The sequence below is a fragment of the Schistocerca serialis genome, chromosome 2, assembly GCF_023864345.2.
Source record: "Schistocerca serialis cubense isolate TAMUIC-IGC-003099 chromosome 2, iqSchSeri2.2, whole genome shotgun sequence".
Lineage (NCBI taxonomy): Eukaryota > Metazoa > Arthropoda > Insecta > Orthoptera > Acrididae > Schistocerca > Schistocerca serialis.
Window position 1 is genome coordinate 852,348,182 of NC_064639.1, and position 19,507 is coordinate 852,367,688.

The following is a 19,507-nucleotide window of genomic DNA, read 5'->3' on the forward strand; positions in this document are numbered from 1 at the left end:
TAGGTAGATGTAGAACCCCAAGGATTACATGGCAGAAGGACTCAGCCAGCTGTCAGATTCATCCATCTTAAAACCCTTCCACAGTAACCCCATTGCAGAAATCCAGCATGATCTCCAGTCTCTCCTCAGATCCTTAGGCCCATCCCAGAATCTCTCCATGGAGTCCATCTCTCTCCTCACCTCTACCACTCCCTGCAAGCATTCCTTCTACATGCTTCCTAAAGTCCACAAACCCAACCACCCAGGACACCCCATTGTGGCCAGTTACTGTACCTCCACTGAGAGAGCCTCTGCTCTTGTAGACCAACAGCTTCAGTCTATTACCCACAGCCTACCCTCCCATACAAAAGATACGAAACAGATTCTCCACTGACTCTCCACAGTTCCTGTTCCTTTAGCATGTGGTACCCTGATTGTCACTATTGATGCCACCTCCCTTTACACTAACATCCCTAATGCCCATGGCCTTGCCACTATTGAACACTACTTTGCTCAACACCTGATGGATTCGAAACCAACAACCTCCTTCCTACCTAATTGCTATGACCAAATACATCCACACCCTCAATTAATTCTCCTTTGAGGGCATTACCTCCAAACAAATCCTGTATACAGCTATGGGCATCCACATGGCCCATCCTATGTCAACCTCTTCATGGCCATCTAGAGAAATTCTTCTTAAACACCCACAATCCCAAACCCCTCACCTGGTTCAGATTCATTAATGTTACCTTCATGATCTGGATTGAGGGTGAGGACACCTTATCCACATTTCTGCAGAACCTCAACACTTTCTCCCTCATTTGCTTCACCTGGTCTTGCTAAACCCAACAAGCCACCTTTCTTGATGTTAATATTCTCCTCAAAGATGGCTACAACAGTATCTCTGTTCATATCAAACCTACCAACCACTAGTAATACCTCTACTTTGACAGCTGCCACCCATTCCACACCAAGAAGTCCTTACCATAGAGCCTAGCCACCCATGGCTGTTGCATCTGTACTGATGAGCACCCTCTCAAAATATACTAATGTCTTATTGAGGCCTTCGTGGGCCATAGATGTATCATGACACTGCACTGAACAGATATTTGAATGTTGTGCAGGGGCAGTTGAATTTAGAGAAACTAAACTTCTAATTGTTGTTGTTTGTAGGTCCCCTAACTCTGACTTCAGAGCATTTCTGCTCAAGCTAGAGAGGGTTCTTGATTCACTTTGTAGGAAGTACCAGAAATTAATTATACGTGGTGACTTCAATATTAATTTTGTATATGATGGTGCAAGAAAGAGGATGTTGGTAGATTTCCTAAATTCATATGATCTGATGCAGACTGTGTTTTTTTCCAACTAGGGTGCAGGGGAACAGTAGCACAGCCATAGACAATATTTTTATTCATTCTTCATTACTAGATGGGCATTCTATTAGTAAAAGAGTGAATGGCCTTTCAGACCATGATGCACAAATTTTAACACTAAAAGGCTTTTGTACTCAAACCAATGTAATATTTAATTACAAATTATGTAGGAAAGTTAATCCAACAGCAATAGAGATTTTTTTAAACCTTGTCAAGGAACCACAGTGGCAGGATGTTTATAGTGCCGATAACATAGATGATAAATTCAATGCTTTCCTTAACACATTTCTCATGCTCTTTGAGAGTTGCTTTCCAATAGGATGTTCTAAACCGGGTACTAGCAGTAATAGGCAGCCTGGGTGGCTGACTAGTGGGATAAGGATATCTTGTAGAACAAAGTGGGAATTATATCAAAATGTTAGATGTAGTCACAATCAAGCTACAGTAGCCCATTACAAACAGTATTGTAAGGTGCTTAAAAATGTTATTATGAAGGCAAAGAATATGTGGTATGCAAATAGAATAGCCAATTCAGAGGATAAAATTAAAACCATATGGTCAGTTGTGAAGGAAGTGTCTGGTCAGCAGAAAAAGGTCGATGATATAAAGTCAGTTCACAGTAAAAATATTTCTGTTACTAATAAATCAGATATATGTACAGTATTTAACAATCATTTTCTGAGCATTGCTGATGAATTAAAAACAAATTTAGTTTCTATGGGAAATCATATAACTTTCTTGGCAAATGCCTTTCTGAGATTTATGTCTGAAATACTCTTCTGTGATACAGCCCCCAGGGGCTCAGCATTCATTTGCTGGGTATGGGCTTGGCGACCATGGGGTTCCTGAGCTGGGGACTGGTAAGCGCCACCAGTCCTCTGTCACCGTAAGCTCTGGGCATACTTCAACGACCACCGTGCGGCGCGTCGGTGGAAAGTTGTGTGTCTCAGAGAGTGGGGATCTTGGCTGACCGCCCGGATCGTCAGGATGGAATAAACCTCTATCAACAACCCTTCAATCTCAAGGTGTGCTTCGCGCTGATGAGATGCATGGCTGTTGAGGTGGAACAGTCACTAGCGGGCAACCTCTGGGGAACCTGCCGCACCTCAGTTGTATAAGGCTTACCTAGGCACGCGGGGCTCTGTCTAGGTGGACTTCTAGTTCCCTAGCTGCTCGTGGGACCGAGATGGATCCTTCTAAATCCTCTTTTCTTCCTCCCAGCGGAAAGGGTGGGCTGCTGGAAGGTTCTCACACCCAGTCTCTTAAGAGGGCTCGTGCAGTCAGTCCCCCTGACTCTGGCACTTCTTTGACAAGTCCAGTCTTAGGTAACAGAATGCATTCTGGTAATCAGCATGTGTTTCTCATTGTAAAATGTAAGGAGGGTAGTTTTGAGAAGGTTTCGCCCTTCTATATACAAAAGGGTTTGGAGGGCATCTATGGCTCCTTAAAATCAGTGAAGCGTTTGCATAATGGGACCTTGCTCGTGGAAACTTCCACTCCAAGCAAGCCACTAACCTGCAAGCTGCTAAATGCCTTGGGGAGTATGCCATAGACACGGAACTGCACAGCACCCTGAATTATAGCAAAGGTGTTGTGACTTGCCAGGATCTAGTTGACATTCCCAAAGACAAACTGCAACGTGAGTGGGCTCCGGAAGGTATCGTTGATGTTCAAAATATCATGAAGAGGGTTGATGGCAATCTTGTGAAATCCGACTCTTTTATTCTGACCTTCAGTAGCACGAAACTTCCCGAACATATTAAGGCTGGCTTCCTTCGCCTTAGTGTGCAGCCTTATTTCCCGTCTCCAATGCGCTGTTTAAAGCCCAGTGCGCCAATTACCACTCCCACATCAGCTCCCCCAAAGCCCACCAAACCACAGAAAGCTCCTGTACAGCAGCAACAGCGGGTCAAATCCTGTGGTAAACCATCTGACCATGCGGATGTTGTTTTACGTGAGGCTTCCTCTGACTCTTCCCCAGAGTTGATGGAATACGATGTATGTGTGGGGCAATTATCTCGCCCCACACCTGCCCCTCCACCTGCTGCTGTCTCCCCGCACCGTCGGAGAGACAGGATGAAGGTGCTACCCTCATCATAGATGGCTCCCATACTTCAGTGGAACTTGCAAGGGTTCAGGACGCATGTGGAGGAACTTCGTCTACTACCTCAGAGTAGACCGCTGTGTCTATGTCTCCAGGAGACTTATTTCCATCCATCATACTCCCCTGAGATCCGAGGCTATATGCTCCACAAAAAGGACGACCTGTGTGGAGAGAGAGCTAGAGGAGGCGTAGGTATTTTCGTCAGGACGGACTACCACTCCTCGCCTCTCTCACTTATGACGACTTTACAGGCCGTCGCTGTGTCCGGACACGTGCGTCATCCATTGACTGTATGTTCGCTTTACTTGCCCCCACATAATGCACTTGATGACACGGCCCTCACCGACCTTCTTACACAGCTCCCCCAGCCATTCATTATTTGTGGTGATTTTAATGCCCACAATGTGCTTTGGGGCTCTGCACATACCTGCCCCAGGGGTAGAGCAGTTGAGAGGCTTCTCCTGTCATCTTGTGCCTACTTGCTCAATGGAGGACAGAGTACTCATTTCTGCACAGCGACTGGGTCGTTCTCTGCCATTGATCTCTCGCTTTGCTCTCCAGCTCTTGCCGCCAGTGCTCACTGGGAAGTGGTCGCTGACTTGCACGGCAGTGATCATTTCCCAATCTGGATTCACCTGCCAGATGGCGTGGGCCTCGAAAGGAGACCACCACGATGGGTGCTCAGTGGAGCTGACTGGACACTTTATAGCCAGTTGGCCCAGTTCGAACACTGTGCGAATGTTGAGGCGTGGGTGGATCATATTACCGAAACAGTCCACCACGCCGCTGCAGCATCCATTCCACAGTCCACAGGCCATAGGAAGAGGCCACCTGTGCCTTGGTGGAGTGCCGAATGCCGCTCTGCAATCAGGACCAGGCGTGTGGCTCTGCGTCGGTTCAAGTGTCGGCCGACTGCTGAGAATCTTGCAGCCTTTTGGGTGGCGAGGGCAAGATGTCGCCGCATTATTCGTGAGAGCAAGAAGAGGTCATGGCAACAGTTCCTGAACACCATTAATCGTTCCACCAACAGTTCCATTGTGTGAGAGACCATCCGGAGAATTTCTGGCAGAGGAGGGAGGTGCCCCATAGCTGGTGTAATGAATAACGGCACTCTCCACACGGATCCGCGAGACATTGCCCAGACTATGGCAGCGTATTTTGCCACAGTTACTGCAACAACCAGTCAGGATCCAGGTTTCCAGCGCCATAGAGCCGTTGCTGAGAGATGTCGTCTGGACTTACAGTCCACTTCTCATGAAGTTTACAACTGCCCATTTTCTATGTGGGAGCTGGATTCTGCATTGTCTGGAGCTTGTGACACATCCCCTGGTCACGACAGGATCCATTACAGTATGCTATGGCACCTCACAATGCGCAACAAAGAAATCCTCCTCGCACTTTTTAATGCCATTTGGGCGTCGGGTCACTCTCCTGGCGCGTGGTGTGAGGCTGTTTTAATCCCTTTTTTAAAACCTGGGAAAGACCGCACGAGCCCAAGTAGCTACCATAGTGTTGCCCTCACTAGTTGCATAGGGAAGACCTTGGAGCGGATGGTCAACGGTCGCCTTGTCTGGATGTTAGAATCCCAGCAACTCCTTAGTCGCTTTCAGTGTGGGTTCAGGAGGTTTCGTTCCACCTTCGATAACCTTGCCCTCATGGAGGCGGCTATACAACAAGCTTTCCTACGCGGTCATCACCTTCTAGGTGTATTTTTCGACATCGAAAAGGCCTACGATACCACTTGGAGGCGTCTCATCCTGGAGCAGCTTCACGAATGGGGTTTTCGTGGTTGTCTTCCTCTTTTTATTCAGTCTTTCCTCTCGCCACTATATTTTAGGTACCAAATTGGTGACGTCCTGTCTGATCGCTTTGCGCAGGAGAACGGTGTCCCTCAGGGTAGCATTTTAAGTGTGACTCTCTTTGCCATCGCTATTAATAGTATTACATCCATAGTGAAAAGTCCTGTCCAGTGTTCTTTGTTTGTGGATGATTTCTCTTTGTTTTGCTCTTCTTCAAGCCTTGCAACGACAACTCATCAGTTGCAACTTGCGATTAGGCGTTTGGATGACTGGGCGCAGAGTGGTTTTAAGTTTTCCACCGAGAAGTCTGTATGTGTTCTTTTTCACCGTTCTCGTTCGATTTTAACCTTTCCTGAGTTGAGGATGAGGGACACTATTCTTACTTTTAAAGACACGGTGAGATTTCTGGGGCTCATTTTTGACTCAAAGCTCACGTGGTTACCTCATCTTAAAGACCTGAAACTGCGGTCACTTAAGGCTTTAAGTGTTTTAAAATGTCTTAGCCACAGTACATGGGGAGCTGACAGGACTTGTCTGCTCCAGTTTTACAGGGTGTTTGTGCGATCTCGGCTCAATTATGGGTGCACGGTGTATGGGTCTGTGAGGCCTTCTTACTTAAGGATGTTGGGCGTTGTGCACCATGAAGGGCTTCGGTTGGCCACTGGGGCATTCCGAACTAGCCCCGTACCAAGCCTCTGTGCAGAGACTGGTGAACCGCCACTTCATATGTGGCGACGGCTACTTACAGTGCGCCAGGCGTATAAAAATTTGTCCACCCCATACACCCCTGCATACCATACCGTTGCTCAGCCTCCTCTGGCACGATTGTTTCATAACCGGCAACGTGCAATGCAGCCCTATGGGATTCGTGCACAGGATTGCCTCGGTGCGATGTCTATGGCTGGTCTTCGTGTTTTACGTCGCAGTTGGAGCAGATCTCCACCTTGGCTCCTCCGGAGACCCAAACTTATTTTAGATTTGACTAATTTTAAGAAAGATGGCACACCAGATTTTACATTCCAATCTCTGTTTTTTAACATTTTAGATATGCATCACGGTTTTACTGTCGTTTACACTGTTGGCTCCAAACAGGAGAATTTCCTTGGCTGTTCTGTGGTGTTCCCTGATCATGTTATCCGGATTCGCCTCCCTGCTGAATATACCGTTTTCGCAGCGGAGCTCCATGCGATCTTGAAGGCACTGGAGCAGATGAATCGTGTTCGGGGCGATCGATTTCTTCTCTGCTCCGATTCTCTTAGTGCCTTACAATCACTGCAGAACCTGTACCCGACTGAGGAGATGGTCCAGCTGATACATGACCAACTGTACTTGCTCCAACGGCGGGGTAAAGAGGTATCCTTCTGCTGGGTGCCTGGTCATGTCGGAATATGGGGCAGTGAACTGGCCGATCGGGCTGCCAAGGAGGCCTGCAGAGAGCAGGATGTGGTCCAGTGTCCTATCCCCTTGCAGTCAGTCATCGCTGCACTCCACAGGAAGTGCATGGCGTTGTGGGAGGACGAATGGCTGGCGGTGACGGCCAATAAACTGCGGTTGGTAAAGTCAACCACTCGGCTGTGGCGTTCCTCCTGCCGGTTGCTCAGGCGGCAAGAGGTGGCCCTCACACGTCTTCGGATCAGGCACTGTCCTTTCACACATAGCTTTTTATTACGGCGGGAGGATCCTCCATTTTGTGATACTTGTGGTGTGCACATCTCTGTCCAGCATATTTTAATAGACTGCATTCTATACCGTGATGCAAGGGTGGAAGCACAAGTTGATGGGGATCTGCCTCCTGTTTTAGCTAATGAAGAGATGTGTGTGTCTAGGGTTTTTAAGTTTTGTGATGTGTCTGGACTCTGGCCTAAACTTTTAGGCTGGAGGTTTTAGTGTATTGCAGAGTGGCTGACTCCTCCCCTTTTTTCCTTGTGGTCAGCCAGCCACTTCCGTCTGCTACATTGTTTTAGCTACCTCTATCATTTTCTTCCTGTGTTGTCCATGTTTTACTGCTGACACCTGGCTTCATCCCACGCTTCGGTGTGGGTGAGCACATATTTTTCAGCGATTGTTCCCCGTGTTTTATGTTCCGTTTTCTATTCCTGTTCTGGGATTTTTCTTGACACCCGTCTCACTGTGTTACTGAATGGGCGCTGAAGACCTTGCTGTCGAGTGCCCAAAAAAACCCTCTACTACTACTACTACTACTGTGATACAGGCAAGAGGGAGATTGAGTCAAAAATTAAATCACTGAAGACTAGGGACTCTCATGGTTATGATGGAGTGTCTAGCAGAATATTAAAGTACTGTACTGCACATGTTAGCCCTGTATTTAGCCATATTTGTAATTTTTCCTTTAGGAATGGTCAGTTTCCTGAGCGATTAAAGTACTGAGTAGTAAAGCTGCTTTATAAAAAGGGAGAAAGGGATAATGTAGATAATTTTAGACCTATTTCTATGCCATCAGTGTTTGCAAAAGCTATTGAAAAGGCTGTGTATGTAAGGATAATTGATCATTTTATATCACACGATTTGCTATCAAATGTACAGTTCGGATTTAGAAGTTGTTTAACAACAGAAAATGCTATATTCTCTTTTCTCTGTGAGGTACTGGATGGGCTAAACAAAAGGTTTGGAATGCTAGGCATATTTTTTGATTTAACTAAGGTATCTGATTGTGTTGGTCACAAAATATTTCCCCAGAAGTTGGACCATTACGGAATACAGGGAGTAGCTCACAATTGGTTCACCTTTTACTTTAGCAACAGGCAGCAAAAGGTCATTATTCACAATCACAATGTTGATAATGGCTGTGATGTCGGGTCTGAGTGGGGTACTGCCAAGTGACGGGGGGGGGGGGGGGGGGGGTGGGGGGGGGGGGTGTTGCCTCAGGGATCTAGTATTACGGGTAACTCTAAAATATTTCTGTTTGCTGATGACACTAGCTTGGTAGTAAAGGATGTTGTGTGCAACATTTGCTTGGTTTCAAATAGTGCAGTACATGACTTAAGTTCATGGCTTGTAGGAAATAAACTAATGCTAAACCACAGTAAGACTCAGTTTTTACAGTTTCTAACACACAATTCAACATAACCTGACATTTTAATTTCACAGAACGGGCATATTATTAGTGAAACTGAACAATTCAAATTTATAGGTGTTCAGATGGATAGTAAGCTGTCATGAAAAGCCCACGTTCAGGATCTTGTTCAGAGACTTAATACTGCCATTTTTACTATTCGAATGATACCAGAATTAAGTGATCGTTTGACCTGAAAATTAGTCTATTTTGCTTATTACCATTCACTTATGTCTTATGGTATTATATTTTGGGGTAACTCTTCCCATTCTAAAAGGATATTTGTGGTTCAGAAATGGGCCGTTCGGGCAGTAAGTGGTGTAAGTTCATGAACGTCTTGTTGATCCCTGTTCATGAGTCTGGGTATTTTGACATTGGTCTCTCAATATATATATTCCTTACTGTCATTTCTTGTTAATAATGTTAGCTTATTCCCAAGAATAAGCAGCTTTTACTCAGTTAATACTCAGCAGAAATCAAACCTGCATTTGGATCGGACTTCCTTAACTCTTGTGCAAAAAGGTGTGCAGTATACTGCTGCATCCATTTTCAATAAGCTACCACTTGAATACAAAAATCTTAGCAGTAATCCACGTGCTTTCAAATCAAAACTGAAAAGTTTCTGCATGGGTCACTCCTCCTATTCTGTCGAGGAGTTGCTTGAAAAATTGAGCTGATTCTTATTGTATTGTTGATTGCATTTACTTAAACTTATGGACTGACTTTTTTTGGGTTCATAAACATTTATTTTTATCTGTTCTTACTTTTATGTTGTAATTTCATGTACTGACACATCCATGACCTTGGAGATTTGCTCCTCAATTTGGTCCTACAGAACTTGATGTGTAATTAAAAATAAAATAAATAATTACCTTCCAAACCTTGTACAAAGACAGATCTCCCATACCCTATTTCTCCAGTCACCCACCATCTCCCAAAGTCTCACCATCTGGCCACAGAAGAGCATTCTCTTCATGACTCACTACCAGACCAGGACTGGAGCAGCTGAATCACATTCTCCACCAAGGTTTTGGCTACCTCTCCTCATGCCCTGAAATGAGAAATATTCTACCCACTATAATTCACACCTCTCCCACAGCAGTATTCCGCTGCTCACCAAACCTACACAGTATCCTTGTCCATCACTACACAACCCCTGCTCCCAAACACTTGCCTCATGGCTCATATCCTTGTAATAGACGTAGATGCAAGACCTGTCCCATACATCCTCCCACCACCATGTACTCCAGTCCGGTCACAAACAACACCTATCCCATCAAAGGCAGGGCATATGTGAAACCAGTCATGAGACCTACAAGCTAAACTGTAACCACTGTGCTGCATTCTACATGGGCATGACTGCAACCACTGTGGTGCATTCTATGTGGGCATGATGACCAACAAGCTGTCTGTCCTCATGAATGGCCACTGATAAACTGTGGCCAAGAAACAGCTGGACCAACCGATTACTGAGCACTTCTTCCAACACAACATTCTTCATTTCAATGATTGATTCTCAGCCTGTGTCAACTGAATCCTTCCCAACAACGCCATTGTTCCTGAATTGTGCAGGTGCAAACTCTCCCTGCAATATATACTATGTTCCTATAAACCTCCTGCCCTCAACCTTCATTAGTCATTGCCCTTCCCTGTTCCCATTCCAGCACTACACAGCCCTCTGTTCTGTTCTGCCTACGCACCCTCAGTCTTTTTACTTCTCTCCTCTCTTCTTTTCCACTACCTCTCCCCCCCCCCCTTCCCCCCCCCCCCCCCTTGCCCACTGCCTAACCTCCCGACTGCACCTAGCTGCCCTACCCTTTCTCCACCATGTCCCTGTACACTCCCTCAAGCAGCACTTTACCAGCCACCAACCCCTACTCTGCTATCCCTTCCCCTCCCTGACTCAGCCTCCTCCTTACCCCCACCACTCGGTTTCCTTTCCCATCATTCCCTGCTGCTTGCAGTCTAGCCAGAGATTGTGGTTTTTGTGTGTGTGTGTGGTGTGTGTGTGTGTGTGTGTGTGTGTGTGTGTGTGTGTGTAAGCAAGCTCACTTTTTGACAGTCTTTCTGCTGTGCCTATCTGCGACTCAACATCTCTGCTATGTGGTGCATAGCATAATATTGTTACATTCTATCCTGGATTTTCCACTGTTCGGTATAAGGAAAAGATAGGTTGCTAGTTACTGTAAAGATGACATGTTAAGTTGCAGACAGGCACAACAAAAAGACACTTACACATTAGCTTTCAGCCAAAGGCTTGGTCAGAAAAGGAAACTTACACACATTCACTCAAACACTCAAGCACACCTTACACACACACACGATCATCATCTCCAACACCTTGGACCGGAACATAGATCGTGTATTAGTTTTAAAACAATGCATCTGGCCCAGTCTTCTAGGCTTATGTCATTTGCACCTGTCCCTTATATCTCCAAGAAGTACTATTAAAATAAAATAAAATAACAGCCAGCTTTGTTTGCTGAGAGTCAAAATTGCAAGCTTTTGTAAATTTGTATTGCTGATGTATGATGAGACAGATGTAATAGTGCAAGATGAAATTTCTACTGTTAGTATCTCAATATGGTCTACACAAATCATGTATGCAGACAGAACATCAGTATCCAGTTTTGTAAAAATTGCACTTCCATATTGCTCATTAAGCCTCTCTATGGCAAATACATTCCATTCACCCTTGGTCAATGGTTGTTTTGTCCTCTGTGTCTTTCTTGGACCACTAACACATCATAGTTATGTTTCATGCAAATGTCAGACAGTGGTGCTTCCTCCTTTGTTGAAATCTCTCCAGTATTAATGGAGACTGCCATTGCCCAGGGTATACCCAAGTGTTTCACTATCTTTGAGAAGGCATCTTCCTTGTACATCCAAGGTTGTGAATCAAGACTAACTACTCTTTGTATACATCTCAATTATATTACGTAACTGAGTCTCCTGTACATTAAACCAATGATTTATATACAGGATGCAGCACTTAAATATGGACAAAGGAAACTTATTTTCAAAGTAAATTTATTAAAACAAAATACAAATGAAAATGTGAAAATCCTTTTACATATAAGTAGAGGTATTTTTTAAGAGTAACATTACTCTAAACCCCTTTAGCCATAATGACCACCTCCAATCTTTTCCTGAGGTGATCACACACCCTCTTTAAAACAGAGCTGTCCATATTCGTGAATGCTGATTTGGTAGCAGTGCACAGGGATGTGACATTTGCCTCGCCATATTGGTAGCACTTTTGACTATGCTCCAAACATACTAGTCGAAGGGGTTAAAATCCAGGCTATTTGGGGGCCAGAATTCCTTTGACTAGAACATGTCAATGTTATCAAAGAGCCAGTTTTGGACTAAATGGCTTGTATGAGTCAGTGCACTATCCTGTAGAAAGACATATTGTTTCCCTGAGGTCTCAGTTACCATTCACAGTTTCACAAAATTTGTCAAAATTTGCAGATAAACTTCTTTTATGACAGTTTGTCCATTTTCAAAGAAATTTGGCAGCATGATGTCATGCTCACTGGACACAACACCTAGGACATGAACCCCAGACAGTCAACAAATGAATTGACAGAACTATGTTACAACATAAATAAATTTATGCAAGGTATAGTCTGAATTTTCACACTGGGATGGAGAAGTAAAGGAAAACCATACTAATTTTCAAGAGGAAATCTGGTAATTCAGAGAGTGTTGCTTTTTTGTCAGGTCAGTTGTAAATTTTTTGATGATAGTTTCTCATAATTACTGTAAAGATTTTTGGCTGATAGTTTCTCAATTTGATTGGAAAAGAACTCTTACTTCCCCTGCTTAAGTGCTCTGTGAACCATCTCCTGTGTAATTGTCTATACCACCAAAGAGAATGTAGACAGGCAAGTGCGGCTTTTCTGTAGAGTGTTGTAGTAAACCATTGGTTGAACATGACATGTGGCACAGATCAAAACAGTAGACACTTTGTTTGTGAAAATCGCTTAAGACGTTGTCTAGATATCAATTTTCAAGTTCATTTTTTACATAAAACATTTTTACATGAACTAACTTAAAAACTAGTATTTGGACTGAGACCGCATTTTCACCCATGTACTTGTCTTACTTTTATATTCGTAACCATGTTACTGGCTTCTCTGTAACTAATCAGTTTCAGTTTTTATTAGATTTAATCTTACTTAATATTTATGCTGGACACTCAATTCAGCCATAGTGATTCTCTTCTCAAAGTTTCTCACTAACAGCCTAGTGCTTAGGTTTTTCCGACTACGTAGCCCGGAGCATGCTTTTACCTCTCCGCCGTCCTATTGTCTAGGTAATTCTCATACTTTGAGTGTCTGCCAATCACTGAAGCTGAAAGGATGCTGCCACCTATTGATGACACTGTAAGACTCTTGTGGCTACTGAGCTGTGCCCAGCTTAGCTTCGAAGTCCCTTTAGCTGTCGAAACACACACAGGCCTGGTCGCACCTGCTCATAACATCAAAACAGTATGCAAGCACATGGCTGCATCTGTTTTAGTTTCTAGTCCTGATTACAGGGCTGTACCCTCTCGGGAGCTTTATAGCTTCTACAGTGTATTGTTAAAGTTGGCCTTACCATTTCAACGAAGCCATTTGTTGACAAGTGTTTCATAACTTAGGCCAAGAATCATAATTAAGTCTGTAACATATCAGTGTAGAGACCCTGTACGATAACAACAAAAGAAGAACTAGATGAAATAAACTTACTCCAATGAAAACAGAGGCAATGTTGGTGAACAGCATTGTCTAAGTGATGTAATCAAGTTTTGTTACCTTAACCTGCAGTTGTATTTTAGCCCTTGTGGTCAGTTTTTCTGTGGCTCACAGTTATTGGTAATTTCTTTCCATTAATATAATTGTCAATGGTGGCCATGGAAATTGTAATTATCCTTCAAGTATGATAAAAGTAATTTTATTATTCTGTTCTGATCTGACCTTGTAGACTCAGTTTTTCTCTAGTTTCTATAGAGCTCTTCAGTTGCATACTGAGATGGTTGCTTGTATAGACTCAACTAAATTCTTCTTTATTCACTCGTTAGTTTCAGTAACCATATTTTTAACCCTCTCACTGGTGACAAGATGTTAAATAAAGGAAGAACAAAACTGACAGCTGACTGACTGTATATAATTATCTACTGAATCATAAAGCTGTTATTAAGCAGAAGTTTTATGTGTTATGCTAAACTTATTGAATATTCTGTATAGTGTGTAATTCTTCAAATTGCTGTGTGTGACTTGAGAAATATTTCATGGAAATATTTCTGTTGTTAATGTATGAATTATGTGGTTAATGAATATAAGCATTTGCTATTCTTTTCTGGTTAGGGCATGTGCTAAGTAAACAATACTAGCTATTTTGAATGCCTTTTTAGAAGTCAGTGTTAAACGTCTTGTATGAAATATGGTTCATATTTTAAGGAAATTACAGCATTTATACATGGTGAATGATAAGTCCAAAATCTAAGTATAGCTCCCTCCCTTTAATGGAATTTTTTACTCTTTTCATGTTTATGTCTACTGTAGTTATGGGAAAGAAATGTGAAAATATGATCATTGTATTTTAATTCTATTACGTGCATTTTAATTAAATTATATTTAATTACTTTGACTCACAATTGTCCTCTCTCAGGTATCATGCGGCAAGTGTGGAAACAGTCTGGGCCATGAATTTCAAAAAGACAGAGAAGATGGTGGATCACGTTTCTGAATATTCAGTCACTCCTTGAAGTTTATTCCACTTGAGAGTAAGTGGGATTGTGATTAATTAATGCTCCTTTCACAGTGTGCTGACAAACTATTGAATAGAAAATTAACTTTAGATTTATTGCAATGATTGATAATAATTGTGTGTTATGAAATCAAGTACTTTACTTACCTTTTATTTAAAAAAGAAATACTGAGAAAAATACTAACAAATATTTTAAACAGTCTGAAAATTAATTGAAGCTGAGTGATGTAAATTTGCATTGTGTTTTTGTCTCAGTTATATGTAACAAGAGTGGTAAAGTGCAATTCCTTGTATGTGTTGGGTCCAGTGATACTTTGTTTCACAAGGAATCTATATGAATGTGAGAACGAAAGTGTTGCATGTAACATTTTCTAGAGAAAAATTTAATAATTACATCCAAGAAAAATAGAAATGAAAACAAAAAAATTACCACATAACTCATGTGAATGGCTTACATTCTGTCAGAAGTTTCAGAGATTTACAGAAAATGGATTCTGTTTGTTTGATTTTATGGCCAGTATTTTGTACTACAAACAGGGCAAAATAGAACTGTTTGTTAGTACTTGCATGTATTAACCACCTCGTGGTTTCAGAATCATTTACGAGTAATGGTGTTTATAAGTTTGTGTGTGTTTGTGTTGTTTTGTTTTATGAGTGCTCAACAACATAGTTATCATTGAATGAAAGGTTGAGATGATACACAAAATCATTATGCAGAATGGTACACATTTGAAGACACTGAAGTAGTCTCACAATAGTATTTCTATAAGTGTGGTACAAGTTTTCAGTTTAGATATATGATACATTAGTAGACCATATAAATTAGATGCAATTCTGTTGTACAAGGACTGTTATATCAGGACATAAGAACATCCATGCGATCTGCTCCATATTTATTTCGTTATTAGCTGATATTGCCCAGGTATTTATTTATTGAAATCTTCTACTAGTCCATCTCCTCCTTCCTCCTCTCTCTGTCCTCTTCCTCCTCCTCCCTTCTCTGTCCACCTCCTCCTCCCCACTCTCTCTCCACCACCTCCTCCTCCTCCTCCTCCTCCTCCTCCATTCTCTGTGCACCTCATCCTCCCACCTCTCTCTGTCCTCCTCCTCTTCCTCCTCCCCCCTTCTTCTCTCTCTATACATCCCCCTTGTCTCTGTCCATCTGCTCCTCTTCATCCTCTCTCTGTCCACATCCTCCTCTTCCTCTTACTCTCTCAGTCCACATCCTCCTCCCCTCCCTCTCTCTGTTCACCCTCTTCCCCTCACACTGTCCATCCCCTTCTCCCCTTACTTCTGCTCATCTCGTCCTCACCCCTCTCTCATCCATCTCATCCTTTCTCCCCCTTCTGTTAGTACCCCCCACTCCTTTCAGCCAATCTTCTCCTCTTCCCTCTCCTCCTGCCCTTTTCTCTGTCCATCTCCTCTTGCCTCCTCCCTCTGTCCAACACCTCCTATCTTGATCGATCTTCTTGTCTGTCCCTCCCCTCTTCCTACCCATCTCTACCTGCCTCTCTCTCTGTGACACTCATGCTCCCCCCTCTCCACCTTCCCCTCTATCTGTCCATCTCTTCCTTCCTCCCCTTTCTGTGTCCATCTCCTTTTCCAATCTCTTTCTATCTATCCATGAACTCTTCCCTCCTCTCTGTCTGTTAATCTCTTCCTCCCCTTCTGTAGGTCCATCTCCTCACCCTATCCCCAATCTCACTCTGTATCTCATACTCCACTTCTCTCTCTTGTATTCACTTTCCTCCCTCCCTCTCGCCATCTCCTCCTGCCTATTTTCATGTCTGTCCACCTCCTCATCCTCCTCTCTCTGTCTGTCTCCTATGTCACCCCCAACCTCAATGGGAGCTAGGTGGTTCTTACCTCCACAGTACTTTTCTCCAGATAGTAAGTGTTGTGTGTATTAAGTTGGGTTGAAATTGATTTATCAGTATCAGAGGGGGTGTGGTACACACACACACACACACACACACACACACACACACACACACACACACACACACACACACACACATTTTTTATATTTGTTAGTTTTTTGCCTGCAGCTTTGCCTGTATACACATTCAACATGTATATTGAACTCTTCCTCCTCTCATTCTCTCTGTCCACCTCTTCCTCCCTCTGTTTGTCCACCTCATCCTCTCACCTCTATTGGTCTATCCCCTTCTCCTCACTCTCTCTGTATCTTCATCTCCTTCTCCCCCTCTGTTTGCCCATTTCCTCCAGCTCTCACTCTCTGACGAAATCTTTTTCCCCCTCCCTCTTGACCATATTCACCTCCCTCTCTCTCTTCCATCTCTGTCACTCCCTCTTCCTTTTGCACCAGCCAACTAGCCCTTTACATCCTCCACCTGTCTCATGCCTCTCCCCCTTCTCCCCTCTGTCTGTCCATTTCCTCCTCCTCCCTTTTCAGTCAATCCCTTCCTCTGTCAATCTCAACCTGCCCCAGCCATTCTCATCACAACATACCTGTTATGCAGAGCTGGCTGTACATCAGGGGGTTGAAAATCATTTATTTGGCCCTGACATGCTGGCTGCTCTACAAATCAGGTTAACGAAGAAGGCCCATACTACTCCAAGGCATCATGTCTGTCATGCAAAGCAGCCTACTTGTCAGGGCCCAGAAAAACCATTCCTTGCTCCTGACATGTAGGCTGCCCTGCAAAAAAGGTTGATTTGACATGTTTATGTCGTTCCCACACAGTATGCCTATGTGCAGGGCAGCCTATGTGCCAGGGGCTGGAAAAACACATTTTTGCCTGTATCTCTGCTCCTATTGGACTAGGAGGTTATAAACCCAACATTGCTGATACATGTAATGCCTTCTGTACCAAATTTAGTTGAAATTGATCCAGGGGTTTGGGAGGAGATCCTGAACATACACATATACATGCACACTCTGCTTTTTATTTTTTACATATATGATAGATATCCTTTTTGTCAGAAAAGCAATTTTTCCTAAAGCATCATCTGCTATACCACATAAAATATCATTGTAGTATTTATGCAACTTCATTAGTTTTGTAAAAGGCAAATTACACATGAAACTAGTGGGGGCTCACAACAATTAATTAACAACAAGATATATATACATAATTCTCCATTGAGATAGTACAAGCTATTTTAAGTCTACATCTACATCTACATCTACATCCACATCCACATCCATACTCCACAAGCCACCTGACGGTGTGTGGCGGAGGGTACCTTGAGTACCTCTGTCGGTTCTCCCTTCTATTCCAGTCTCGTATTGTTCGTGGAAAGAAGAATTGTCAGTATGCCTCTGTGTGGGCTCTAATTTCTCCGATTTTATCCTCATGGTCTCTTCGCGAGGGAGCAACATACTGCTTGACTCTTCGGTGAAGGTATGTTCTCGAAACTTCAACAAAAGCCGGTACCGAGCTACTGAGCGTCTCTCCTGCAGAGTCTTCCACTGGAGTTTATCTATCATCTCCGTAACACTTTCGCGATTACTAAATGATCCTGTAACGAAGCGCACTGCTCTCCGTTGGATCTTCTCTATCTTTTCTATCAACCCTATTTGGTACGGATCCCACACTGCTGAGCAGTATTCAAGCCGCGGGTGAACAAGTGTACTGTAACTTACTGCCTTTGTTTTCAGATTGCATTTCCTTAGGATTCTTCCAGTGAATCTCAGTCTGGCATCTGCTTTATCAACGATCAACTTTATATGATCATTCCATTTTAAATCACTCCTAATGCATACTCCCAGATAATTTATGGCATTAACTGCTTCCAGTTGCTGACCTGCTATATTGTAGCCAAATGGTAAGGGATCTTTCTTTCTATGTATTTGCAGCACATTACACTTGTCTACATTGAGATTCAATTGTCATTCCCTGCACCATGCGTCAATTCTGTATACCAAAGCAAAAAAATCCAGTCCATGCCATATTGGAGTTCCACCTAGGACAAAATAGAGCCTCCAGTATAACTAATAAATACACCTACTATGGTTGAACACACTCTTTATTATACAGAAAATACTGATACTCTGTAATTACTTGATAATTCACAATTCCAGTCTGTGCTAGGTCATTGTAAATTATAGAACACATCAAGAGAATAATTCAGGGAGTCCAGCATCAAGCAAATCCATCCACAATCTGTAGCACAGCCGTTTAAAATATAGCCCAGTTGAAATACAGTAAAACGCTGAGTCATCAAAGTATTGCCTAAGCAAGGAAGAACAGAATGTTGCTCCACACCAGTGAAGTCAAGGAATCAACACAGTAAAATTCTGCTCACACACATTTATTTTCACAATGTCCATTTACAGTTAAGAAGTTATATATCTGCTGCAGAGGGCAGCACAATCTACAGTCTTAACATGACTCCAGCAGATGGTGTAAGAATTTTTATTCCCCAACATCCTCCCCACCCTGGTCCATCTCAAGGGGGATGACCAGCTCGACCAGTCGACATATCTTCATACCGTCTGGCTGGCGGAGGACAATGAACCGTATTTTATTGTCTCTGCCCCAATGCACCATATTTTATTGTCTCTGCTGCGTGGCACTTGACCACCACAGCCCTCTTCCACAAGTGCTGTGGTTTGCTGTCTTCTTGGAGCAGAACAACCTCTCCAATTCTCGGTTTCCTTTGCAAAGGGTATCCCTTCACCTCATGGTATTGTCTTGGCAGTAGGAGGTATTTGGTCTTCCACCTATGCCAAATGTCCTCATTGACCTTTTATCTAAGTCGGAGCTCCTTGGCAAGGTCCCTTCTAGTTGCTGGCTCTGGCCCACATGTAATTGTCACTAATTTCCCACCATTTAGAAAGTGGGCTGGTGTCAATGCAGTATTGATCTCTCCTTGAGTGATGGGTCCTGAGTTTGTTGTGGCTTCTGTGCTGATGAAGGTGGTGTTCAAACTCTCTTCATCCACCTGGGAGCAACCAAAAACTTTCCTCAAGCAGCACTTGACAGAGCCTGTCATGCGTTCCCACCAAGCTGCATGTGGTGGTATGAGTTTCCAAGTGATTCCATGGTAGGCACAGCATTGCTGTTACAGCTGACACATATAAGCAGACTAAGCAAATTCTGAAATCCAACTATGGGGATAGTCACCTAGATTATTTGGAGAATCTTGATACTTCAACTTCAGGCAGTCCAGAGGCTCTAAATTCCACCTACATTGAGTGCCACAAGTGCATCAAGCACTATGAGCACTAGGAGAAAATATGGACTCTTATGGGAGAGTGCATGACCCAAACTTCTTTGAGGCTTTCCTGAAGAAATCTGCAAAAATTGTATTGTGCATGCCCTAAGGTAAAAGATTGAAGAAGGGAACCTCACATGCTGTATGGAGTTCTTAAATGAAAGGGCAGAAGGAGCTATCAACATGCACATAATTCGTGGAGATACTGTTTGACTTGAAAATTATGTACCAACAG

At 43.3% G+C, this 19,507-nt stretch overlaps 1 long non-coding RNA gene across 5 annotated transcripts in view; it reads left to right on the plus strand.

Moving 5' to 3' along the window:
- Positions 1-19,507, plus strand: part of LOC126458144 (uncharacterized) — a 113,642-nt gene that overhangs the window by 72,507 nt on the left and 21,628 nt on the right. For all 5 annotated transcript variants that reach the window (XR_007585580.1, XR_007585581.1, XR_007585582.1 and 2 more), the window contains one exon: positions 13,990-14,104. This is a non-coding gene — a long non-coding RNA (uncharacterized LOC126458144). The remainder of the gene's footprint in view (positions 1-13,989; positions 14,105-19,507) is intronic.